General features: G+C 42.1%; 1 protein-coding gene across 2 annotated transcripts in view; it reads left to right on the top strand.

Annotated features, from left to right (window-relative positions):
* The window catches only part of LOC105491475 (cadherin 11), a 180,197-nt gene that overhangs the window by 63,538 nt on the left and 88,817 nt on the right, over window positions 1-27,842 (top strand). For both annotated transcript variants that reach the window (XM_011757968.3, XM_011757969.3), the window contains exon 2: window positions 4,695-4,819. The gene's annotated coding sequence lies outside the window, so the exon portion shown is untranslated. The remainder of the gene's footprint in view (window positions 1-4,694; window positions 4,820-27,842) is intronic.

The following is a 27,842-nucleotide window of genomic DNA, read 5'->3' as shown; positions in this document are numbered from 1 at the left end:
AACACCCAATGGAGATTATTAATTGAGTTTAATCATCCCTTCAACAATGTCAGAAACATATGATGCCCGAAAAAGGAAGAAGCCCCATCTGCAGACTGCCAGGGATGGCTGCATACGTGTGGCCCCTTCTCCTGCCTGCACAGAGCAACATCAACAAAGCAAATTGGTATTTCTAGACCACCAGAAAAGTGGATGGCCGTTGTTCAACTTCTTCGCCAAAGAAAAGTTTTAAAAACCTGATATTTCACTTGTTTATATAAGAATAATATATAAACATTTAATTATAATTTGCTTTAATCAACTATGTTCCAAAATATCTGAAATTTCCCATTGTGGTGTTTTTTTGTTTGTTTGTTTTGTGTTGTTTTGTTTTTGAGACAGGGTCTCACCTTGTCACCCAGGCTGGAGTACAATGGCGTGATCTTGGCTCACTGCAGCCTCAACCCCCCAGGCTCAAACAATATATATATATGTGTGTGTGTGTGTGTATATATGTGTGTGTGTGTATGTATGTATGTGTGTATATATGTGTATATATATGTATATATATGTATATGTGTGTATATATATGTTTCGCTATATTGCCCAGGCTAGTCTTGAACTCCTGAGCTCATGTGATCCTCCTGCCTCAGCCTCCCAAACTGCTGGGATTACAGGCAAGAGCCACTGCAGCCGGCCTTTCCATTGTGTTTTTATCAAAAAGTAGAAATTATCTGTAGTCACACACCACGGGAATAGGCATGCTTTGCCCTGGGGAGTGGGCCTCCCGGTGGGTTCTTAAACCTGAAGAAAAAGGAGTGGATTTATTGATCCAGCCCAGTTATGCTACTTCCTTGCTCTATGCACTTGGGCATATGCCATTCAGCCTGTTTCTTCATCTGTAAAATGGAGAAACTCTCTCTCCTTGGGCTATGCTGCTCCCTTCATTGGCAACTCTTTCCATTTTAACGGAGATCCTAAGAGAGGGAAAGTGGCAAAAGGAAGGATACGGCTCTTCACGTACTGAGCCTTCCACACAATCAGAGCTCAGCAAAAGGGAGCTGCTACAGTCACAGCTGCATCTGCCCCTGACTATCTTCCTTGATTTTGGTATGCTTACCGAGTATGTCCTTCATTCTACTTTATGCACTCGGGCTTCACGGTGTTCTTTTTCCTGATTTCTAGTCTCTCTGAAATAGTATATGGCATGTACTGTCTGAGCCCCTAAGAGGCTTAGTGCTGTGGGCAGCCAACCACAGTGACGGAAGGGCTGATAGATGACAATGGCGCTGTACTTGAAGACAGCCCATGATGGTGTGCAGAGCTGGGAAGATGGCAGAGAGAAGTCCTGAGAGTAGGTAGGAAGTGGGTGCAGCAAGACTGGAGTGTAGTTTCCTGGCTCAGAGGGGAACACATGATCCCAAGTCTGGGAGAGTCATGAGCTGTGGGGAAGATGAAGGAAAATGAACATTCCAGCCATGAAGGCCAGTGCGGAGAATGCAGAAACAGACAACCCGCTATAGCCCGCAAAGCCGTCTTAGATCCATCAACTACACTAAAAACATAAAGAACAACTTGGATTTTGTATGTTCATTTTTTTTTTCTAAGAAACATGATATAATTGTATACTAAAATTTTTCACAGAATCCACAGTCCCTCTTTCTCTAATGTTTGCAGTGATTAGAATTCATAGACAATTCACCGTCTATTTTTGCTTTTCTTCCAAAGCTTTTTTGATTGACTGCACAGGCTTTTGGAGAAAGGATTTCTATAGGAAACATTTTGAAAGGAGGTAAAGAATGCAAGACATAGTGGGGAGTTCAATAAGTGTTTTATAGATTTGAGAAGTCAGCCTTTCTAAGCATGCTGGCCACAGTAACAGCTGCATTATTAACAGAAGACTAGAGAAGGAAAACAGAAGGTACATGGGCTATGAAGTCAGCACTGCTGGATTCCAACCATACCCGGGGTATTATTGGCTGAACACTTTCAGCAAGAGTCTTACCCTTTTGTGTTGTAGGGTGAGATGGCGTTCATAATACCCAGGATGGTTATATGTGGTTAAGGGTAATTCATTGGTGAGATACATGGCAAATATCTTTTCCATCCCTGTTTATAACATTCCAGTTATCTATTGCTGAGTAACATGACATCCTAATATTTAGTGGCATATAGCAACAACTTACTACTATCTCTTATAGTTCTCTGGGTTGATTGAATTCATTTAGGTATTCTTACTTGTTATTTCCTGCCATGTAGTCAGATGGCTGGAGTTACAGGAAGATTTGAATGGATTAGGTATCCAAGATGACAACTTTAGCCCCCTGTCTGGCACCTCACTTGGAAGGCTGAAAGAGCTGGAAATGGATTGACACCTCGCTCTCCATCCACACAGCTTCTCTACCTGGTGGTCTGGAGCTTTCTCATAGCACAGTAATATCAAGTATTTGAACTTTTGACATGGCAGTCAACTTCTCCTAGAGCAAGCGTTCAAAAAGCACAAGATAAGCTACAGGGTTTCTGTATTAGTCCACTTATGCTGCTATAACAAAATATCACAGATGGGGTGGTTTAAACCACAGATCTTAATTTTTCAAAGTCCTGGAGACCAGTAGGTTCAGTTCCTGGTGAGGATCTTCTTCATGGCTTGCAGACAACAGTCCTCTCACCGTGTCTTCACATGGCAGAAACAAAGAGAGAGCTCTGCTTTCTTTTCCTTTTCTTAGAAGAACAATCCCTCATGACGTCATCTAAACCTAATTACCTCCCATAGGCCCCACCTCTGAATACTATCACATTGTGGGTTAGTGCTTTAACATGTGAATTTTGGCGAACAAAAACATGCAGCCCATAACATTCTACTGCTGATCCTGCAGAATTCATGTCCTTCTTGCATGCAAAATACATTCATTCTATACCAGCAACCTCCAACATCTTAACTTGATTCAGCATAAATTCTGAGGTCTAAAGTCCAAATTCTCATCTAAATAAGTATGAGTGAGACTCCGAATACTATTCATCCTGAGACACAATCAGTATGGATGAGATTCAAAGTGCTGTTCATCCTGGGGCAACATTTGTCTGCAGCTGTGAACCTATGAAATAAGATAAATTACGTGCTTCCAAAATACAGTGGTGGGACAGGTGTAGGATAGGCATTCCCTTTCTAAAAGGGAGAAATTGGAAAAAAGAAAGTAGTGATGGGTTCCAAGCAAGTTTATATAAAAAGGCAAATACCAGTGAATCTTAAGGCTCAATAGTAATTTTCTTTGGTTCAATGCTTTGCCTTTTGGACCGACCAGGGTGGAAGCCCCTCTCTCATGGTTCACATAGTGTCAGTTCTGCTGTTTCATTGTTATGCAGAGCCAGCGCATAGTCCCATAGAAGGAGACTGCACAAGGGCATGCCTATCAGAGGGTCTGGGTTATTGTGGGGCAATTTTGGAGACTGGCTGCAGCATGTAACATGGTTGACAAGCAGGGTCCTTCCTCATTTGTTATGCATTGTGTGAACTGCTGCATGTAGCATTTCCTCCATGACTCCCTGTGCCTCCGGGAATAACTCCAGTGTTACTCTGTCCTGACATTTGGATAAATAGCACACAAGAGGACAGCTTTATTGTTCATCTTGCTACAGTCACCAAAACCAGGCTCTATGAAAAAAATTTAGTAGATCTAAGGTCCATTCACAACCCTTCACTAAAAAGGGCTTTTGTTTGCTTGTCTGTTGTTTTGGAGAAGGCTTTGTGTAGGATTATTAGATGGAAGCAATATCAGACAAGGAAAGAAATTTGGAAAGAAATGAAGTCAAGTCAAAGAAATAAGCTGTTTAAGCCCCTAATTCAGGCTGAGTTGATCCTAGAAGGTAGAAGCCTAGAGATGAAGGACATTCAAGAACTCCTTTATGCTGTTGTGTTAGTGAAGCTATGCCAGCTGGCACCTTTCTTGGTTCAGTGCCTCAGTTTTTAAAGATGACAGCTGTTTAGACACTCCATATTCGTTTCTTTATTCACTCAACAAATATGCATTGAACAGATGCTCTGGGCTAGGAAATGTGTTAGACATTTTGGGAGATATGAAGATGAATCAGACCAGAATCCAAGCAGAACACAGCCCCCACACAGAAAGTCTAAAATGTAGTGTTGTGGGTGGGGGAAATGCAATCTTGAAAAGAGTTGCAACCCTGTCAGCCCAGTGCTCTGGTCTGCTGGAGTGGGGATAGCATCTCCTATAACCACCACCGCTATTGCTGCTCTTCGTCTTTGAGCCTGTTGTTCATGAGGATCTGTCAACACCAGAACAGTGCTTCTCACCTTAGGAAGGAAGACATTGCTTTGGCTTTGGAACATAGGTTCTATCAGAAATGGGCTCTAAGTATTCATACCTTCCCCCATCAGCTTGTTCTTCATGCAAGAGCAAATGTATGTGAATTACACGGCATGTTATAAGAAGTTGTATGTAGAATTGCTTTATCATTGTCATCATAGTACCAAATGCATATATGGTTAATCACACTATCCAATGATATTTATAAATCCATGATAAGTTTTTCCCACTTTTCATATAATTTTAGTAATTGGTTTATCTCTCTCTTTGCACACCTGGATTGTCATCTTCTAAGAGAAAAGTCTGTCATATGCAACTGTGTATAATATTGTATCACTTTGTCAATTCATGCCACCACTAGGTTACTAATGATCCTTTCACTTTTTGCAGAAATCACTGTGTTTTCGGCTCAGCGGCCCTGTGACATTCCTTCCTGTTGTCCTTTGTTGAGTGACCAATCAGATGGGTGGAGTGTGTTACAGAAATTGGCAGCAAGTGTCCAATGGGTGAAGAAGGTAAGCTGGACTAACAGTACTGAACAATTCACATGTTACTATGTATGTCAAGATGGAAATTATGTCTGTCTCTCAAATGTGGCTTGATTTGGAACTTCACTAAAGCTGAAAGTAGAATCTGAGAGGGAGAGAAAGGCCTACCTTTTTCAGTAGTGAGGAATGTGATTATTCAGTGTTAATGTTATTGGATTCTCTTTATTGAACACCTATTATGTGCTAGTAGTAGTAAGATCTGGAGGAGAAAGAAGGAACTAAAGGGATTATAATTCTTTAGCAAGGACTCGGCTAAACAGGCCAACTGAGATGATTGCCATGTTGCTTTTTTCTCCTTTTCTTTTGAAAATAAGTCTTAAAATGGGAACAAAGTAGCTTATATCCCACAAGGAAATGAGATTGCTAGGAGGCTGAACCTTTTAGACTTCAAATGACAGGGACCTCGATCATGAGCCAGGAGGCCTGGTTTCTACTCCCAGATCCAGCTCTGTCATTCACTGTCTGGGCTATGAGATTAATGAGCCATTTCCTGGGCTGCCAGAGTGGCTGGACCTAGGATTTCTAACAGTTCTTCCATTTTAGGATTCTGTGAATCCATTTACCTTCTCCATCTGCTCGGTGATAACTGGAGCAATATTCATAGGAGACATCTAAATATCCAGATAGAAATTTAAGAATTAATTCTACCAGCCTGACTTTCCACTCTTGGGGAATCTAGACCTCCTTATCCAAGTGCCTATGACTCATCTCCATGTGGATGTCCAGTGGTGCCTTAAACACATATGTTAAATCCAGGTTTTCCCTGGGCCCCACATTCCTGTAATAGTATCAAAATTCACCCAGAGTAGAAACACGGGCAGAATACTTTAAGCCTCTCAACCCCTCACCCATGGCAGTTAATGGCAGTTAATTCCTCTTGATTCCTATTCATTCTATTCTTTGTCTATCTCTGAAGTAGTTTTGTTTCTAACTATCCCTATTGCCACTGTTCAAATGCAAGTCAAACTCTTTTTCTCCAATGTTACTGAAATTGTCACCTAATAAGTCTTTTTTGCCTCCAGGGTTATTTCTCCCTCATCAGCTCCAATGTGATCCATGATCTATATATATCCTGAACAATGTTCTTAAATCCACACATTATGTTACTTTCCCACTTATTCCCTTTCGATGATAGAAATAAGCTTTTCTTAACAAGTTTCTAGGATCCTTTAATGAGAAGGACCACTGTTTTGCTGTCCAGATTCATCTCTCAGCTGCTATTCCCTCTCCACCTTGCCTGTATTATATACATCCACTCTAGGACCTCCTCATGGGGCACAGCCATTATTTCCCCAAAACCTCATAATCTCTCTCACCTCATAAGCACTCTTAACACATTTTATATCTTAGCTTGGACTTCACTATCGCTAAGGAGCTATTTCTAATAGGCTAAGATTACCTAGACAATACTTTAGCAGCCAGGGATTACGCCATTTACAGTGATTTCTACATTGGACTGTAATTGTCTATTTAGTTGTCTGTCTTCCCAGCTAGACCTGGAGATTTTTGAGGACAGTACTTATTTGGGACCACTGTGCTCTCAGTTGCAAGTACTGTATCTGGGCCAAAGTATGCACTTAGTAAGTATTTATTAAGCAAATGAATAGGGGCCCTCGGTATATTTTTAATTAAATGTGAGGAAGGTGGACTACGGTGACTACTCAGAGAAAAGTCATAATAACAGCAGCTAACAGGTTTTGCATGCTTAATATATGTCAGGTTCCTAAGGATGTTAAAGGTATGACTCCCCTTAATCCTTCCAAAAGCCTTATGTGGTAGGTATTATTAATGTCAAACGTTTTATAAATGAGAAAACTCAATCTTGAAGAATGTATTAGTCTGTTTTCACACTGCCATAAAGAACTTCCCTGAGACTGGTGATTTATAAATGAAAGTGGTTTAATTGACTCACAGTTCTGCATGGCTGGGGAGGCCTTAGGAAGCTTAGAATCATGGCGGAAGGAGAGGTAAGCATCTTCTTCACAAGGTGGCAGAAGAGAGAAGAGAAGCACGTGTGAAGGGAGGAGAGCTCCTTATAAAACTGTCAGATCTTGTGAGAACTCACTCAGTATCACAAGAACAGCACGGAGGAAACTGCCTCATGATCCAATCACCTCCCTCCCTCCACACTTCGGAATTACAGGTTCCTCCTGCGACACATGGAAATTACAAATTGAGATGAGATTTGGGTGGGGGCACAGAGCCAAAGCAAATCAGGGAAGATAAATAACTTGTCTATGGCCATAGTGCTGTAACTTTTATCCTTGGAATTTATATTTATGGGAAGTCTAACTTTAGCTAGAGTTTGTGTCTTTTACCACTCTCCTTGTCTGCCTTTCTCCTGAATGAATCTCCCATATTTTGGGCAAAAACCATTATCTCCACATAAGGCCAGGGGTTTTTCTTGCAGCCCACACAAGCTGTTGTTAAATACATGGTAGTCCTCTGTGACAGGGAACTCTAAATTTCTGATAATTTCTCAGGTATTTTACACTCTTGTGTTAATGTGGGCCTGTTTTGGGAAAAAATTTCAGTGTGAAGAGTCCCCACCTCTTTCTCTCATGATCTGGTCAATATCTGTTAAGGGAATAAACCAATGAATGAGAACACTTATCCTAGAGGCAAAATGGCACTTCCCTACAAATGCACCAGAATGATTTGGAAATTGTATAACTGACTTCTCTGGCATTTGCTTATTTTGCACTCATTTGCTCCGAAGCCTGGCTCAGCAGAGGACGTGCATCCCTCCTGTGGGTATGTCTGTAAATGTTGATCATCTCATTTCTGCTGAGCCAAATGGGCCTCTTCATTTCATCGGCCCTTTGCATTCCTCAAGAAGATGTGCAAGTGACATTTTCTATTTTTCTGGATAATAGGGGCAATTAGAATGATGTATGCATGAATCAGAGTCAGAAGGTAAATAGAAAGTACTTGAATTTAATTTCATGTCTAGGAAATCTGTTAGTTTTTTTTTTTAACCTGGAAATTAAGAACAGTCTATTTTGAAGAGTTCTGCAAAGCTTTTATTCCAAAGAGAGGAAGGTAAATTACTCCAATGTTGGTGGCATGAAACCTTCATAAAACAAAGCAAAACATAAAACAGCAGGAATGCAACTGGAACAATCCTTTGATTTTTCAGGATAAGCTTCTTCTTGATGGAAGAGAATTCTGGGCCTGGTGGAGGAAAGGACTTGTTCCTGATCGCACTGTAAGGATTTTGAAGAACAAAACTAACCAATGACTTTAGCTGAGACTCAGATTCTTGATTCCCAATCAGGTCAAGATGCCAGGTTTTCTTGAACAGGCACCTATGACATGCCACAAACACAGGCGGAGATGAAAGGGCACTTCCTCTTTCCTCAAGGAGTTTACAGTCAGGTAACTACATATGGCAGTCAAAATCCAAGTGGGAAGGAAAGACGGAGAGAGACTTCAAACAAATGTGGCATGGGTTCACAGGATCGACACTCTAGTTAACTTACAGTGAAATCCACTGGAGCTTGAGCTTCCATTTCTAGCACACGTGTCTTACTTAAGAACCTTCTCGGAGCAGAGGAGGAATTATCCGGGCAGCTACAGGATAAGGCTTCTAAGCCCTGTGACCTTGCTGGGTTTTCAGTAGAGCACAGGGGCCTAGAAATTAACATCTTGGAGAAGTGGAAGAGATTTGCCCTTTGCTCAAGAGAAGTGTACACACATTGGCATCCTGCTGAGTAATAACCAGCAGGAATTGCTGGTCTCAGGTCACCCAATTATCTTTCATTTGCATAGGAATGAACCCCAGAAAGCTGCTTCGGGGGCAACTCACCCATGCTGCAGAACGCACCGGGCTCTGCATTGTCCCTGACAGCTTGAAGTGTTAGCAGTCTGCTTCCTAACCCCCTGTGCTGCTGGTTCTGTCTGTGAATGCATATTTCCTATTTTGGGATGTAGGCCACTGTGGAGAAGGAGGCCAAGTATCTGTCTCTATCTGGTGTCATCCGAATCATAAACAGACACTTAGTTCACTTATTGCCTACACATTGCAGCTCTTCAATGTGTACAATGTGGCTGTCATCACCACAATCAACTAATGATTACATGAAGCCCTTATGTGGTAGGCCACCTGAACATCCAGTCCCTGCACAAAATCATTACTAAAGGAAAAACCTCAGCCAAAGTTGTGGTTCTTTGATCTTGCTTTATTTAGCTAGTGATGGGCAAAGGGGTCAATGACTTTGAATTTTCTGAGCATGCCCTTGTACCAGACACTGTGCTATGTGCTTTACATTTATTATCTTGTTTGACGTCACCAAGACTTTAGCTGCTATGTGCAGGGGTCATGATTCTTTCATAGATGAGGACACTGAGGTTTAGAGAGGTTAAAGAACTTGCTGAGGACCCCTGATGAGCAAGGGGTAGAGACAGGGTCTCCACTCTAAGCACAGCAATGTAGTGCCTCCTATTGATCAATGTCTCTTCCAATTCTTTTGTACCTTGACTTACAGTCTTAACCAAGCTGGGATGGGAGGGAGTTGGAGGGCAATTACTATTACAGTTATTTTGGTATGGCAATGTCCTAAATCTCTACTTGAGGTTTCTAGATTCAGGGGATACATGTACATGTTGGTTGTATGGGCATTTTGCATAATGGTGAGGTTTGGGCTTCTAGTACACCCATCTCCAAATTAATGAACATTATACCCAATAAGTAATTTTTCAGCCCTCCTCCTCCCTTTTTGGAGTCCCCAGTGTCTATTATTGCCATCTTTATATCTATGTGTACCCCCTATTTAGTTCCCACTCATAACTAAGGATATGTAGTATTGGATTTTGTGTTTATGAGTTTTTTCACTTAGGATAATAGCCTTCAGCTTCATCTATGTTGCTGCAAAAGACATGGTTTCATTCTTTTTTTATGACCGTGTAGTATTCTGTGTGGCTGTGTAGTATTTCATTTTTATTTTATTTTATTTTATTTTATTTTTTTTTTTTGAGATGGAGTCTCGCTCTGTAGCCCAGGCTGGAGTACAGTGGTTGGATCTCAGCTCACTGCAAGCTCTGCCTCCCGGGTTCACGCCATTCTCCTGCCTCAGCCTGGCTGTGTAGTATTTCATAATATACTATACAGCCATAAAAAAGAACATAGTGTGTGTGTATATATGTGTGTGTGTATGTATATTCTACATATATATGTGTATAGAGAGAATGTATGTGTGTACAGATACACATATATACACACATAAATACATATATGTCTATATATACCTAGACATATATACACACGTATACATATATGCACACATGTGTATGTGTATATATGTATATATGTGTGTATATATACACATGCATACATTCGCTCTATACACACATATATGTGGAATATATACACACGTATACACACATGCATTCTTTATGTGTATATATGTATATACATACATATGTGCGTATGTGTATATGTACACACATGTACATATGTGTATATGCACATATATGTATATATACATGCATGTATATATGCACATACATATACATATATACCACATTTTATGCACACATATATGTATATATACACACACACATACCACATTTTATGCACACATATATGTATATATACACACACATACACACATATATATATACACACATACGTACACCACATTTTCTTCATCCTGTCATTTTTTGATGGGCACTGAGGTTGATTCCATGACTTTGCTATTGTGAATAGTGTTGTAATAGACGCATGAGTGCAGGTTCTTTTTTGATATAATGATTTCTTTTCCCTTAAGTAGATACCCAGTAGTGGGATTGCTGGGCTGAAAGGTAGCTCTATTTTTAATTCTTTGCAAAATCTCCACACTGTTTTGATGGAGGTTGTATTAATCTGCATTCATACTAACAAGTGTATACGCATTCTCCTTTCTTCACATTCTAGTCTCCACTTGAGTTTTAAAGGAGACTTAGCTGGTTCTGGCTAATGCAGCAGGATGCGACTGAATGTATCCAGTGAGTGAGGGGCAAAAATGGCAAGAGGAGAAACGACTGGATGTGTTCACTCATCAGTCATCTTGAGAACCATCCCTATGTTAGGCCTTGGACTAGGTGCTGGTGATACAATAATAAATCATGTGTATCAATACAACAATGAAACTGTACCATTGCTTCCAAAGAACCCCTCTTCTTGTGATGGAGCCAGGCTGGCAAACAAATAATCATGGTACAGAGTTCCTTTTAGACAGCTCCCTGGATCTGTGAAAACCCAGAGGGGCTGACTTCGCTGGAGGAAATCAGGCAGAGCTTCAGTGAGGAGGTGACCTCTGTGTTTAGACGTGATCATGAGTAGGAATTTATCTGGAGAAGACCAGGAAGGATTTTCCAGGCAAAGGGAACAGTACAGCAGTTGTTATGTCAGTATTTGTCATTACTAGGTGGGATGTCTCATGACATATTTGTTTTCATTTTTATGTATCCTTAGATAGATACATTTAAATAGTTAAGATGGTTAAAATAGATAAAGATGGTTAAAATTTATAAGGTGAGGCCGGGCCTGGTGGCTCACGCCTGTAATCCCATCACTTAGGGAGGCCAAGACGGGCGGATCACAAGGTCAAGAGATCAAGACAATCCTGGCCAACATGGTGAAATCCCGTCTCTACTAAAAATATAAAAATTAGCTGAGCATGGTGGTGCACGCCTGTAGTCCCAGCTACTTGGGAGGCTGGGGCAGAAGAATCTCTTGAACCCAGGAGGCGGAAGTTGCAGTCAGCTGAGATAGCACCACTGCACTCCAGCCTGGTGACAGAGCAAGACTCCATCTCTAAATAAATAAATAAACAAACAAACAAATAAAAGGTGAAAAAGAGTCTACAGAGAATTAAGTCGTCTTCAACTCCTATACTCTAGGCCTTCAATTTCATTCCCTGGAAGCCACTATTGTCAGTTTTCTGTGTGACTTCCAGACAGTTTCTGGGCAGTTACAAACACACACATCCATATAGCTACTTCCTCCCACATTTGCATACATAGATCACACGCAGCTGTAAACACTGTTTTATACTTTATTTATTTTATTTTATTTATTTTTTTGAGACAGAGTCTCACTTTGTCACCCAGGTTGGAGTGCAGTGGTGCAATCTTGGCTCACTGTAACTTCTGTCTCTGAGGTTCAAGTGATTTTCATGCCTCAGCCTCCAGAGTAACTGGGACTATAGGCGTGTGCCACCACAGCTGGTTAATTTTCTGTATTGTTAGTAGAGATGGGGTTTTGCTACATCGGCCAGGCTGGTCTTGAGCTGCTGGCCTCAAGTGATCTGCCAGCCTCGCCTCCCAAAGTGCTGGAATTACAAGCCTGAGTCACTGCGCCCAGCCGCCTTGATTTTAAAAGGAAAAATTTATTAAGCTTTTTCCTTTGTTTTACTTGCACTCATTTGATTTAAAACCTTTTAATTTTAAGTTTTAAAACTATCCAAATCTACAGAAAAGTTGCCCAAATAACACAGTAAATTCTCATGAACACTTCATCTGGAGACACTGAGTTTTAAAAAATCATTTTGCCATGTTCTATGCAATGATTTTATGAATTTAATCCCTAATCAAGGTACAGCTTGGATGTCAGTTACCTGGAGACCGGAATGCAGTTCCTCTCCCCAGCACTGATTTAGTGAGATAACGTAAGATGTTCTCGAAATCGATAATGTGTTCCTCTCATTGTCAGTTTCCCTGAGATGCCCACAAGCAGCAAATCCACCCCCAGGATGGGGATCCATCCCTAGGATGGAGATGGCTGGAGGTGCCCCTCTTTGGGCCACTTGATCTTTGGGAAAGGATTTTCTCTGCCTCCTCAAGTGCTCAGCAAGTGCTTCTTGGGTGGGCGAGTGTGCTCTCTGCACTTGCCTTCCGGGCCCTGTGGTCCAGGATGGTCACAGGCAATCCAGTTGAAATCTAATCACTTCACTTCCGACAACCAACCATATAGACAGCATTACCTCTTCTGTTCAGCTTGTCAGAGTCAACACGGCATCTCAAAGGCTGGTGTAGGATTCTCTCCTTTGAAAGATCAAAGCGCCTGAGCATTGCTCAGGTTACCTGTGCATTTCCTCCCTGCGTTACATGGCAAGGGATAGTCTGTACTCAAAGTGAGAGGGACTTTGAACAGCATGACAAGCAGGAAGTAACTTAGTAAGGCAGTGTCTTACGATTTTAAGCCCTAGGCTTAAGAGGATTGTTTTCTGGTATTCATTCATTCATTCATTCACTAACTTGTCAAATAATTCCTGAAAGCCTCCTTGGTACTCTTTTATGCTCTAGGCCAAGACATGTGCATGTTGCTTGCAGACTGGGTCCCTAGGATCTACTGGGTGACAGACAAATAGTCTCAGTCAAAGAAAGCAATTGAACCTGAGAGTGGTGGTGTGGAATCTCCAAGGACTTACTTCTTGGCCATTCGTTAATTAATTCATACATTAAACACCCATTTACTGACCCCGCCTGTACTCTCTGGCCCTACATGATTCTTGAGCCACAGAATTACCATTTCCTTTCCTGGCTACTAACCCAAATTATCCTGTGTGCAGTGGGGGACTCAGAGCTCAAGGCAATTAAAGAAATCAGGGAAGTAAAGGGAACGAGCCATACTAAAATCTGCCACCAATTACATGTGTCTGCTGAGGATCTAGAAGACTGTAGCCAGACACCTGGCAGATGCTACCATTTGGAAGCTTTAGAAAATTTGTGGCGGGGCTAGTAAGTTTATCTTTTCTAGGGGTTCTTTTACAATTTAAGCACCATTCCAAAAGCTGTTAGGCTGCCATAGCAACAGTTCATATATGTATATATATATACACACACTTTTGAGGGAAACAAATTTTTAAAAACTTGGTCACATTCTTGCAAGGGCTTGTGAGAAGATACCTCTGTAAATGAATGTCTAGCAAGTTTCCTGAAGTATCACATTTCTGTCTATAACATACTATTTTGGACCTCTTAACACTCCCAACCACTTTTCAGAATTTCCACTTGAAAGATGGACCTAGGAGGACGGTGATTCATTGCCCCGAACCATTTACATCATTCTTTGGGCAGGGAAAGGAAAGGCCTTTGTGTAGTTTCAGCTAGCCACTGGTTTCTGCCGGAGCCCACGTCCCTGCCGTGCCAGCCCCGACACAGTGTGGGATGGAACCGGTGCCCACACAAGGCCCCACCAGGGTGGCTGGAGCTCAGATTCATGGGAGCATGTCCGGCTCTATTCTCTCTTCCCCAATCCTTCTCCACTGAGCCGCAGCATTATTTCTGTAAATCCAAATTGTATCAAGTTGCTTCAGTATAAAACCCAAGCTTCAGAAGCTTGCAGTCCCTCTCAGAATAAATTGCTAAGTCCTTTGCCTGGATTCTAAGACTGACTTGATCCAGGCCCCACTCCCAGAAGCCCCCCTTCCCCTCCCTCCCATTTAACTCTGTCCATATTGTGCTGCTGGTAGCCCTGAACGCATTGTGATATTTGACACCTCGACTCCCTTGCTTACATTTTTCTTCTCTGCCCCCATTTGTCCGAGTATGCAGAGAAGCATCTTCTCCTCCAGCAGGGGCTCCTAGACCCTGTGAGATAGTTTGTCACTTTTTACTTCTGTGTAGAGAGTGCCTTGATTCCTCAGTGTCTATCACTTCCACGGGTCCTGGGTACATGTATCTTCATGAGCTCCCTTTTCCATTAAAAAAATTAAAAATTACAGTTTATGACCATTTTGGTTTAAAGAGGAACATAGCATTCTACCCTAAAAGGTCATTGTTTCCTTCTGATTTTAAAAGAAATTAAAACATTGCTGTGCATCCTCTAAAAGTGTTGTGGGCACTGTGCCTACTGTTCCTAATGGAGCAGCCACACTGATGTTCCTGGGTTACCACATTGCCAATTAGTTGTCTTCAAGTTTGTTAAATCCTTGAGAATAGAGTTTGACTGTGTAATACCGTGCCATCTATTGCAGTGTGTGGAGTGCATACTCATGTGTGGTGAACAGGCTTTCACAGGAATGAGAGCATGGTCTCCATCCACCTGCCTTCCACTGCTGAGAGCTTTAGCAGACACTCCCTCTTAGGCTAATGCTCCTCATCCATTTTCAAAAGGGACAAGATCCTCCCCTCCCTTTTTCTGCACAGCCCTTTAAACTGCACAGAGCTTCCTTGTGCATTATCCACTTTGATTTCTTGAGATGAACATTAGCTACCCCATTCCATAGAAGAATAAAATGAGGCCCAAAGAGGTTAAGCAGAGCCTAGAAAACAGAGTTGTCCCCTGCCCAGAGTCACACGTAATATGTGGCAGAGCCAGGATTCTACTCCTCCCCTGCCTCTAAGACCATGCCAATGTTCTATCAAACCACAGGACAAGAAACCTAAATTAAGGCAGAGATCGCTTCATTCCCTTTACTATTTTGGAAGCATCAAGAACTGTAAGAAACAGGAAATCCCAACATGGGTAGAATTGCTTCTGCACTGAACACTGCAAGGCACCACCCAGTTCCCCAGTTCACTGAAGGTCTGGTGGTCTCAGCTGCTGGGAATGCTCTTGGCAGATGACCTCACTTGCAGCTTTCACCTCAGCCAAAGTCATGTTCTTTCCCAGGGCAACTCACATTGGAGGGCTGATCAGTAAAAGGCTGGCCATCTCAGCTTTCTTGAGATTATTTTGAAGGACGATCCTTAGCCCAGATGACCATGCAAGGTGGTCTGAGGCTGTTGCTGGGCTGCATCACACATCTTCTCTTTATGTCTGCTTCTGCTTCCCCTCCCTTTTCTTCTCCAAGTGTTATTCCAAAGGGTACCCCCTAGTAAACATCCCCACGCTTAACTCCATCTCAGAATCAGTATCCCAGATGATGCAACCTATGACAAACTTTATTTTGCAACAAGCCTTCCTATGTCTGTGCATGAATACACAAGATTCATTTGTTCCTCCATTGTTTTCACTGAATGCTTATTCATGGGATGCTAAACACTGTGCTAGGTACCAAGATACTATGGTGAACAAGACAGAAAAGGACCTCTGGTTGCAGAGAACTTAAATTACTTCTACTCTGAATGCAGATATTAATCCTGTTTCTGCAGTAAAATTATGCGTCTTTCAGAGCATTCTGGTCACCTCAGCATTTACCTGGAGTAGCAAGAGAAGCCTCCCATCACCTGAGCCCTGCTGATTGCTTTGCAGAGTAAACATTGCTTCCAGGAAATCAGTAGCAGTGTCTGAAAGGCTTTCCCACCCTATTAGAGGAGGACCCAGAGTGAAGTTGGGGCTGCAAGGAACTTGGGATAGACAGGAGAATAGGGGCTGGAATGTCTGTCCACAATAGATTTGGAGAGGGAGGATTCAGGTGCAGAGGAGAAAGCCAGTGGGAATCACTGTCAGGATCAGAAGCTGAATGAAAAATATCAGACAGAGGGGAGACAGGTAAAGATTTAATTTGTAGCAGGTTGGAATAAGGTCCAAGGGAGGAGTGAAGTGGGGGTTTTCTTGCAATTCTCTACAGTTCTTATTTTAAACTATTTATTGACATCCTGTTTTAACTGGAATAAAATCCAGACCCAAATTTTGCTGCCAATGCTTTCCTTGAGACAGTCACTCCCTACCTCTCTCTTTGCCCATCTGCTTCAGCTGCATTGGACAATTGCTGCCCCTTGAGCAGACCCAGCCCTTTCTAACCCCAGGTCTTAGAAGTCTCCTCACACACCTGGCTCTTTCTCATCTTTTAGGATTCAGCTTAAATGCCCCCTTTTGGGAGGCCTTTCCTGACTTCACAACCTCTGAAGCTATATCCTCCACCCACCCTGCAGTCATTGGACACATCCTCATTCTGTCTAATTCTTTACAGTAGTAATCACAATTAGCAAATATCATGTCGATTTCATTTCATGGCTGATTTTTATATTTTCTGTTTTCCCCATGAGATTCTAAGCCCCGTGAAGTTTGAGAGTTGCTCAGCCATATCCACCCCTATGTCCTGGATGCCAAGGGCAATGCCATCCATACTAGTAGCACGCTGTAAACATTTCTTGAATTAATGACTAAACCAATATGACTACACCAATAACCAATTATTAAGCATTTCCCTAATGAGTTGACAGAAATGCAATGGTTGGTATGTTTGGGACAGAAGCCTGGAGCTTGGGCTCCTCCACACTGCTGGGATGAGCAGAATCTTCAGATATCTCTCTCTCTGAGTTCCTCCTGGACCATCACTCAGATTCGAGGGGCGTCATTGCCTGGAGCACTCCACTCTGGGGAAGCCAACAGCTGCATAATGGTTTTCCTGTCTATGCATTAACATGGACCTTTTGGGGCTGCTCCGGCTTGCCTGACCCATCTCCCAGCAGGAAAGGCCGTGCATCTGTAATACTCTGGAAAATTGCGGCTGACATGTAGCTCAGTACCCAAAGTGGTTTCACTCAAGCAAATGCACAGAATAAAAGCCATGTGCTTAAAATGCTTGAGTAGATATCAATCAGAAGAACGTTCCAATAATCTATGTTTATGAAGCCTGTTAGTATGAATTTTTGAAATAGCACTTACTCCACTTTATTCTTGACAAATGGTGTTTGTAGCCATTGAGATATTTTATTTCAATTATGTGTGGATGTTGTAGGGAAAAGGTTTCTGACAGTATCAAGGCATAAGACATTTTTTTATTGTGCTTTTATCACCATTCCCGTTGCTAAACTCGACTGGACAGTTCATTAAGATGAAAAATTAACAGCACATACTATGGAGAGAATGATCATGTTCCATGATTATTCTTCACAGCTTGTGGAGACATCAGAATTCAGAGTAGCAGACAGATGACAAACATGCTGGTCTTTGGAAGAGGTGGCGATTGGCCAGTCAGTTGGTACCCATGTGTGTTCCTACTTGTATGTTCAGCCATGAGCTGAGATGCTGGAGGAGAAAGAAAATACGGAAAACATGGTTGTTGCTTTCCAAGAACATACCATCTGTTTGGGAAGGCCAGGAAGATGTCAGGTGTCAATCCAGGAACTGCAACGGGTTAGACAATTGCCCAGCACTTTGGTTCTGACTGTAAGTTAGAGAGAAAACTCATTGTGGACTTTAGAGAAGAGTTCTTAGACCTTGAAGAATAGCAGGATGTTGATTAATAAAATATGTTCTAAAAATAGTAGCTGCTGATGGCTATGAGGTTGCTTTTGGGGAGTAATGAAAATGTTCTGAAATTAGATGTTGGTGATACATGCACAACTTTACAACATACCAACAAACACTGTACACTTTAAAAGGCTTATTACACTTTCTATGCATGCAACAAAACATCATATGTGGCCAATAAATATGTAACATATTATATGTCAATAAAAAGCATGGTCTTTATGATATATGAATTATATGTCAGTAAGTCATTATTTTCAAGCACTCTACAAACTCAACACTGCTAAATTACAGTGAATTTTATTACAGGTGAGAAAACTATAATTCATTAGAATACACACATTGATGAGGCAGAGTGACATTAACTGAGAACTTGCTTCATATGGCAAGGAAGAAGGCGCTTGCCGATTCTATGGATGAGAAAACCGAGGGTCAAATCAGTTCATGCTTTGCCTAAGAAGCCACAAAGGTGGGAAATAATCGGGCTAGACTTCATCTCTTTCACATCCAGATGCTTCCCACCCCATTCTTCTGGTGCCCAAAAAAGACAGATCCTAAGATGTTGTAAGAACATGAGTGGCAACAATGATAAAGTGATGTGTCTCTGCGAGTATTTTAAAGTTTGTGGAATGTCCTCACTTCTTTTCTCTCGCCTGTTCTTAGACCATCCCTGTGAGATAGGATCAGAGGCAGGTGTGCGGTGGGAAACAAGGGAATGGAGGGAAAGGAGACCAAGTCTGTTTTTGCAGGCTGCATAAAGAATGCTGTATTTGTTTCCCAAGTGTTCAAGGTGTTTTCTCTTGCCTTCATCTCTATTTTGGGCTCTTTCTCTACCTAGACTTTGATATGCATCCTATTTCCCCAAGACAAGAGGAATTTCCGAGTGAAACGATAGAGATATGGGATCCACGGATATTTAGAAGCAAGGCTTAGAATTAGATGTCCTGTCTGTTACATATAGAAGTAAGTGCTGTTTCTTTTCTCCTTTGTGGAAGGAGTAGATACACATTTCTATTGTAAGTCACATGTTTAGATTAAAGGCACTTAACTCATTATCTCCCCTGTGGAGATAATGAGAGAGCTTTTGATGTCATTCTCAGCTTACTGGTGTAAATAATGGGTCAAATTCTCATCCTGTTGGACAGGATGGAAATCCGACTCAGGATTTGTAAATACTGCTGCATGTGATTTATTTTCACAAGACATTTTCTTCCCTAGCAGACAGTGGGATAGCAACGTCCCGGGAAACAGCCCGTGGAGGAGTCACGATGCATTAACCTAAGCAGTGAGATCAAAACAAAAGCTCTGCTTGTGATCCCCCTGCCAGAGCCCCAATCTCCGCAGTCCCCACTGTGTGACTGCATTCGGGAAGCCTAGATAAAATTAGATCTTCCCGGAATAAAAAGGAACTGGGGGACTTAGGAAATGGAAGTCTGTCTCAAGCAGCAGATGTCTTCTTTCTTCATTTCTTTGGAGTTTTGTTAGCGTTAAAGAAATTAAAAGAACAATTCTTTTTTTATTAAAAAAAAAAAAAAGAGAGAGAGAGAATGAACACTTCTTGAAATACATCCCTGCCAGTTTTGGAGTGCGTTTGCTTTCTCCCCTCATCAGAGGGCTTGGATTCAGCCTGACACAGGAATGGGGATGTCTGGCTTCTCATCTTTTATCTGCCTCCTGCTGGACGAGTGATTGTTCTGTGTTTCTATTTGCTTGTTTGTCACAAGTGGTTGGTGACTTCCAGATCCCTCCCCAGCCCCAGGCTCCTCTTGGGTTTCTTCTCTCAGGTCTTGGCACTCTTGTCTCCTCAGGGAAGTGGAACAGCCTGAGTCTCTGTTGCTGGGATGTGGATGATCCCAAGGGCCGAGTAAACAGTTCAGAAGCAGGTGTCTCTGATGGAGGCTACTCTAGCAAAGGGTTGTTAGGGGAGAGAGGAGGGTGGTTATTACAATCATCCAATAATCAATGTCTACGCCAGAAGGATTTTGTGTTAATGGAGGAATGTTTTACTTCTAATGCACTTAAACCAATGACTGTCACATAGGAAGGCTCCCTAAACAGGAGTCAGGGTGATGGGGATGGCAAGGTGCAAATCTACACAGTTCCAAATATCCAGGTGTTTCCACACTCAGGACTGTGTAGACAGAGGTTCACAGTGACTGATGGAGTCCAGGTCACAGCTAGAATTGTACAGCATGTGCTGGAGGGCCATCTGCCTAACATTTTACCTCTACAATGAGAGAGTAGGGGTGGTGGGAATTTTGTCTCCATTTTTCAGTGCAAAAACAAAGGCTGAAAGATCGAATTATTTTCTTGCTGCCACACAGCTGGTAAGTGGTATCAGAAGATGGAAGCTGAACTAAAACTTCAAATCCAAGGTGAGCTTCTTAGATCTCTCAGGTGGCTCTTCCTCTGCCTGAGCGATTGGGTTTCCTCTCTCATGTGATGTTGCCCAGAGCAGGCTGCAGTGATGTGGTGTGATCTGCCCCCTTGAATGTCTCCACTCTCTCTTACTCAATGACAGAAACCTTAGGCTAGAGTATATATTTACTTTCAGTGTTTCCTTTTTCATCCAAAGTTCTTGCATGAAACATCTCCATCTGCCCTGCCATCTTCTTTCTGCCTTTTGTCTTCTCATCTCAAAACTTCTTCTTTTCTGAGTTATTTCAGGCAGACAGTCAAGTGGTGGATGTTTGCAAAGAGACTGGGACCTCAGTATCCGAATGATTTCTTGTCTTCAAAGTGTATCTCCCACTGGGAGCTGGACTCTAATTACCTATGATACCACCTTGGCTAATAATATCTCTAGAACTCTTTTGTTGGGGCGGGGGGCAGTCTGCATTTTGAATCATTTTAGAAATGGCAATAGGTCTGTCTTAGGAGAACATATGAAGCTTCCAAAATGACATCCTACAGGCAGGATGGCTGCAGAATGGGAGAAGAACATGCCCCTTTACATGGGTTGTGGTGAGCAGTGATTTATGATCCTAACGGGGTAGTGGGGTCTGCATTTCTTTTGTGACTTCAAAGCTGTCTCCATCAGGACATTTCAATGCCTGGGTTCTGGCGTTTGCACAAAGTCAACCTCTTTAATTGCAAACCACGGTCTCTACGGAAGAGAAACATGGCAGGCACCTTCCTATTAATATAAGCAGGTACAGTACCAGATCCATTGCCTCTAGAGTCTTGAGCAGAATAAAGCCAAGCCTTTGAATCAAGCCATAGGGAGAATCAAGAGGCTCTGGGGTAAAGCAGGAAATAAAAATGAAGATAGTTAAAGAGGCTACACTAATCATGCAGTCCACCTTAAAGTCAAATTGTTAAAATGAAACCTCTTAAGATCATCACAGTGGTCATATGACCTTGAGTGAGCTATTTAGCCTCTTAGAGCTTCAATTTCTTCACCTATAAGATGGGAATAATATAAGTGAAAACCCACAGGGCTGTGTGCAAATTAATAAAAGAAAGTATGTAGAGTGCTTAGCATAGGGTTCAGCATGAAATAAGCCCCTGCTAATTATAAGCCACTATCCTCATTGGCTGCTATTAGTGAGCTGGGACTACCTGGACAAGAAGCCCTGAGCAGACAGAAAGCCAAACAGGGGCTGACTTTGGACCTGTCCACTCTCACGTGGAAACTGTATTTTTCCTGAGGGAACAGATTTTCTTTCTTGAGGCAGCCTCAGTCCAACTCTCGGATAGCAGCCTTCATCTTCGCTCGGATCTCTGAAAACTAAAGACTAGGTATGACTTATGCTTTCATTCTTCGTCAATAAAATGAGGATAATAATAACCCTTACTTTTGTTGGCTGATGTGTAAAATGAGCTAATGTTCATGAAAGCCCTTTGTAAATTATGAAGTGCTATAAAGTATGAATTATTATTGTGATTGCTCTACTCCAGGTATTCCATAAACAATGTGGGAAATTGAGAACACACACTCCTGGCATTTAAAAAGCATTTATGCCTTTTTAAGTATATAGCTATAAACTGTCAGCAGATGGGTTTGATAACGCAGTCTTCAATCAGATTCAAATGTTAGCAAGCGCCCATTAAGAGTGACTTTCTAGCAGGGGCACTGCTGTGGGTGCCAGCAGGCAGCCGGGCACAATGGTTGGCTGTGGCAGGCTGTACTTCCACTGGGCTTGAATACCAGCTGCTCATGTGCTTTGCAATTTACTTTGAGCTGAATTACCAAAGGTCTTCTGAACCTCACTTCGCTCATTTGTAACATAAAGGTAATAATACCTACCTGACTGACTTGCTGTGAAGACTAGATAAGATAATGATCACCAAGCCCTGGGCCCACTCCCTAATGCAAGGGATTAGGAAGCCACCTCAGTGTAGCACCCTGGATGCTCTGATTGACAAGGGTTCCTTCTTTTGCCTTGAGCCTCTCACTGAAACAAGTCAGGGTTCCTCCTCTCTCTGGGTTCCCAGCAGCCTTGCAAGGTCACTGCCAGTGCAGCTCCCCAGCCCTGCCTCCCACTACCTCATGAGCCCTGCCGATCTTCAGGCCTCTCGGTCAGTTCCAACATAACTAGGTCTTTGCAGATTTCAAAGCCTCCTCTTGATAACTCGAGGATCCAGGAGGACGTGAGGAAATGAGGAGATGGGATGGAGCAGAGGGCCATTTGTGAAAGCCAGTGTGAACAGCCTGAATTCCTGGCCATGTCTCTCAGATGCTGAGGGGCCTATCTGGACCCCAAGGACCCTGTATTACCAGCCAGTCTTATGTGGGCAGTCCAGATACAGCCACATGCACCCTGTTATGGTGACTAACCAGAGGAATGTAAAAGTGACTCCAATGCCATTAAGCTTTAAGCATTTACTACATGCTATACATAGTGTTCAGCACTTCAACAAGAATTATCTGATTTAATCCTTCCAACAACCTAAGGAGAAATGTACTCTACTATTACCCACAGTTTTGAAATGAGACTACATGATTAGGAAGTGCAGAGGTCGGCTGTGAACCTAGTGCTCATGACTGCAGCATTACTTATTAGGATACAAATGGCCTGTGGCCAGGATAACAGAGGTCGCTGGCATCCTGGCAATGGGTTGTTCTTCCATCTAGCTTAGTTCACTCTATCCGTGTTAGTTTTCAGGTGTTGCCACTGAAACAAAGTTCCACAAATTGATGGCTTAAGCAGCAGGCATTTATGGTCTCACAGTTCTGGAGGCTACAAGTTCAAAATCAAAGTGCTGGCAGAGTTGGTTCTTTTTGAGCGCTCTGAGGGACAATCTGTTGCCTGCCTTCCTCCTCGCTTCTGGTAACTCAGGCCTTCCTTGGCCTCCTCCTTGTGTCTACATTTCCTCTTTTTGTAAAGATATCGGCCACATAGACTTAGGACCCATCCTAATGACTGCATCTTAACTTGGTCATCTGCACAGAACCTAATTCCAAATAATGTCAGATTTGCTGAAACTAGGGGTTAGGGCTTCAACATCTTTTTAGGAGACACAATTCAACCCGTAATACTGTTCCATAATACCGCCCATAAACACATTTCTAGGATTTACCCATTGCCTGGAATGTATCCAAGTGTAAGTGTCTTTCTCGCGTAAGTATTCATTGAATACTGCTTAAGTGCTTCATACCGTGGCACCACCTGGAGATAAGAAAATGAGCAAAACACCTATGATCCCCATCTTCATGGATTAATGACACACTCTTGGAGGACTTCAAGTCCATAGACCCTCGCAGTACTGGCACTAAGCTTTTTTATTTATTTTGTTTTATTTTAGAGATGGAGTCTCACTCTGTTGCCCAGGCTGGAGTGCTGTGGCACGATCTGGGCTCACTGCAACCTCCAACTCCCGGTTTCAAGCGGTTCTCCTGCCTCAGCCTCCCAAGTAGCTGGGACTACAGGCGCACATCACCAGGCCCAGCTAATTTTTGTATTTTTAGTAGAGATGGGGTTTTACCATATTGGCCAGGATGGTCTCTATCTTCTGACCTCGTGATCCACCCATCTCGGCCTCCCAAAGTGCTGGGATTACAGGCATGAGCCACCGCACCCGACCACTGGTGCTAAACTTTTATCATTAATTTTAAATGGCTCATCTAAGGGGGAAAATGAATGTAGCTTCATCGTTCTGAATAAATCTAAAGAGAGGATAACCAGGAGATGAGTATTAATATTTGATTAACTTTATTTGCATGTGCACAGCTCCATTTGCAAACTGGTTTGTGATTTCTCAAAATCTGTATGTGTGTGTGTGTGTGTGTGTGTGTGTGTGTGTGTGTGTGTGTGTGTGTTCCTAGTTTACTGGTGGGGTGTCATCGCAGGCCTTCTAGACCAAGCCCTGAAAGCAGGATGATGTTAACCAGGGTGTATCACTTATTAGATGGAAGAACGATTAGCCTGTGCTCTGTTTAATTAAGCTTCACTTAATGGGCAAACGTTTCCTTTAACAGGCCTGCTGTCACCTCATCAGTTATTTAAGGCAGTTCATTTCACAGCAGGGGGCAAAAAGAGAGAAAGGAAAAATTTATCATTTGCTCAAACTTGATTGGTCTGAGGAAAAGTGTGGCTGTCTAGAAAGTGCCTAATTGCTGCTATGATCCTGTGCTTATTCTCTATTTTGTCCCAGGCTTCTTCTTGAAATGCTAATCAGGATTAGATCTCACCTCTTGATGAATGATTTTGTAAAAACTTGATATTTCTCATCTCAGCTAGGAATGTCTGTATGCAAGTATAATGCCACTGCAACTGAATGGGAAGATAACTAATGCCCTTAATTTCTCAAAGAGGGCTGTGATTTGGTACATACAGTACAAATCAGGGGAAATCAGACTGAAATTAATTTCCTTTTTTTGCAAAGGCACTACCTCTGTTATATCATGAGTCGCTTTTCTTTGGCTGTTTTTGCTGCAGATTTAGAGAACGCTTGGCACGTGTATTTGGGTTTCTTTCTTATGGCCGGGGTCAAATTTAGGTTATATCATTTTGTTTGATGCCAGAACTTGGGCTTAAGTTCTCTGATTCTCTCTCTCTCTCCTCTTTTTTTTTTCGCTCTCATCCTGTCACCTAGGCTGGAGTATAGTGGCGCAATGTCGGCTCACTGCAACCTTTGCTTCCTGGGCTCAAGTGATCCTCTCACTTCAGTCTCCTGAGTAGCTGAACTACAGGCATGCAGCTGCATGCCTGGATTTTTTTTTTCTTCTTCTTCTTTTTTATTTTTATAGAGCTAGGTTTCTCCATGTTGCCCAGGCTGGTCTCGAACTCCTGGGTTCAAGCAATCTGCCTGTCTTGGCCTCCCAAAGTGCTGGGATTACAGGCATGAACCACTGTGCCACTCCGATTCTTTTGTTTGCCAGTTTAGGAGTTATCCCTGCCTCACAAGACTGTAAATATTCAGTATCATTCATGCTTCTAACTCAAAGTCTAACATTGCAGGTTTGCAATATAATATTTTCCTTTGCCTTTATTCCATCGCCTCCCCCATCGATTCACTCTCGGTGATGGGACAGAGTTATTTTTCCTTCTCCCACAGCAATCACACATCCTTGTCAATCTGAGTCTTAGACTCTCTGCTTCTTCCATGTCCTAAGGGCTTGACACATCCAGATGGAAACCGAATAAGTAAAGCAGACATTCATTTATTTTGACCAAGGGACAGACACCAAAATTATGGACATTTGGCTATTTTTTCATGGTTAATTGACTCGCAACTGACTTTCCATCTTTGCATGCTTCAGCACAGGCATGAATCTCAGCATTTTCTTCATTTGCAGGGGCAAAATAATAAAACATATTATAATTATGGGTATCATTTCTTTGTTATTCATGTGTGTATGTGATCCACCACCTGCTTATATTTTCTGCATCACCCCTTTTCTCTTTCCTGAGCAAGCTGTGTGTTTTCACAGTTCCAAAATCCTGTGGTTACCTGAACATAGGATCTTATTTCATGTCTTAAATATTTGCTCCTGCTGTTCCCTGTGCCTGGATTGCTGTTCCTCACCTTGAATGTTTGACTTATGTGCATACTACAAGACTAAATTCCTACCTACTGGCTTATCCACTAAGTCTTCCCCGACCAACTGCCTCATATCCTGGTTTATGTGACTCTGCTGACTTAGCCCCATAAGTCCCCCATCAAAAAACTTTTCACATTTTCTTTATGTTCACCTGTTTTCTGGGCTACCTCCCACCAAACCAACAACACCATTAGGCTATCAGTGACCTGAGGACCGTAACAACATTTGTTTGCTATTGCCTCTGCTTGATACACCACCGGACTCCTGACCGTGTTCTAGGTATGTTTGGTGAATGCATTTCTATTATTTTTTGGTACATGTGAACAATTATCTATGAGTGCTGCATTCTGAAAAGACCTTGAAAGTGACCCACGAATCCAATGTGGTACATGCTCCTCATATAAATTATCCTGACTCCGGGTCTTCGGTATTAGTTGTTTTCTGAGCACTGTATCAACTCAGAGGATGAAAGAGAACATTATTCCTAATTCCTCAATCAATTAGCACCATAGTTAATCCTTTCATCCTTAGGCCTTTTACATTGTAGGTCACCTGTCAATACTGAAGGGCCTGTTCTACCTTCTCCTGGGGAAATGAAAGATCCCTCCTTGGGTTTTACTGATCTCAGTTACATTGATGTTAAAACTTCTCAAACTAGCCAGGTATAGTGGCTCACGCCTCTAATTCCAGCACTTTGGGAGGCTGAAGAGGGCAGATCATCTGAGCTCAGGAGTTTGAGACCAGCCTGTGCAACATGGAGAAACTACTAAAAATACAAAAATTAGTCAGGCTCAGTGGCACCCTCCTGTAGTCCCAGATACTCAGGAGGCTGAGGCAGGAGAATCACTTGAGCCTTTGGATGCAGAGGTTGCAGTGAGCTGAGATGGCCCCACTCCACTCCAGCCTTGAAGACAGAGGGAGATCCTGTGTAAAATAAATAATTAATTAATTAATTCTCAAACTGCCCACAGTTTCCCAAGTGTGATCTCTTCTGCCCAACAATGTTGCTTTTGTGAGGACTACGCATGGGCACTCTGAGTTCACAGGAAGATAATTAAAACGAAAATGATTATAGAATTTGAACTAAAAATAACATGGTACCTGAAGATTGACTTGCAAAGTCCAGTTCATTGTTTTGACAGATGCATTTCAAGTAGAGTTGCCAGACAAAATATAGGAATTTGAGTTAAATTAGAATTTTAGATAAACAGCAAATAATTGTTTTAATATAAGTATGTCTCCCAAACTGTATGGGATATACTTATACTAAAAGCTATTGCTGTTTGTTTGAATCTAAATTTAATTGGGGGGTCCTGTAATTTGATTTTCTAAATCTGGCTTCCCTAGTGCCCACACAAGTTAATTTCTTGCACATTATGATATAAGATGCTTGATACTATAGATATGGTAGAGTTTGTAACATTATCCAATCTGCCTGAGTCCCAAACTTGTATCTATTCCTAAGGTCTTATGATCAGGATAAAATATTTTCTACTTCAACACAAAGTGCCTTTTGAAAATTTGTGGTGATTATTTCCAGAAATCTGTCCCATCCTAGCATTGCCAGAGTTGGTTTATCATGAGACATAACTCAAGAGAAATAAGCCATATTGAGATCATTTTTATCAAGGGTACTCGTGACATAGGCAATTTGACATGTCACAAGCCTGACTCCAGTGTCAGGTGAGTTCCCATTGAAGCCAGGTTCTCTCTTAAAAATGCTGTAAGTTTGTGTTGTGTAGGACATTGGAAAGGTAATAAAAGAAACTCTACTTCAAATAACCAAAGCCGCACAATAGAATAAGGACAAGCACTTTACTCTAATGCTATTCATTCAGCCAGTATAAACAACGTCCAATGTTCTCCCATAAAAACTT

Source organism: Macaca nemestrina, chromosome 18 (genome assembly GCF_043159975.1).
Source record: "Macaca nemestrina isolate mMacNem1 chromosome 18, mMacNem.hap1, whole genome shotgun sequence".
NCBI lineage: Eukaryota > Metazoa > Chordata > Mammalia > Primates > Cercopithecidae > Macaca > Macaca nemestrina.
The sequence above is the reverse complement of the archived record's forward strand: the minus strand, read 5'-3'. Positions and strand labels throughout refer to the sequence as shown.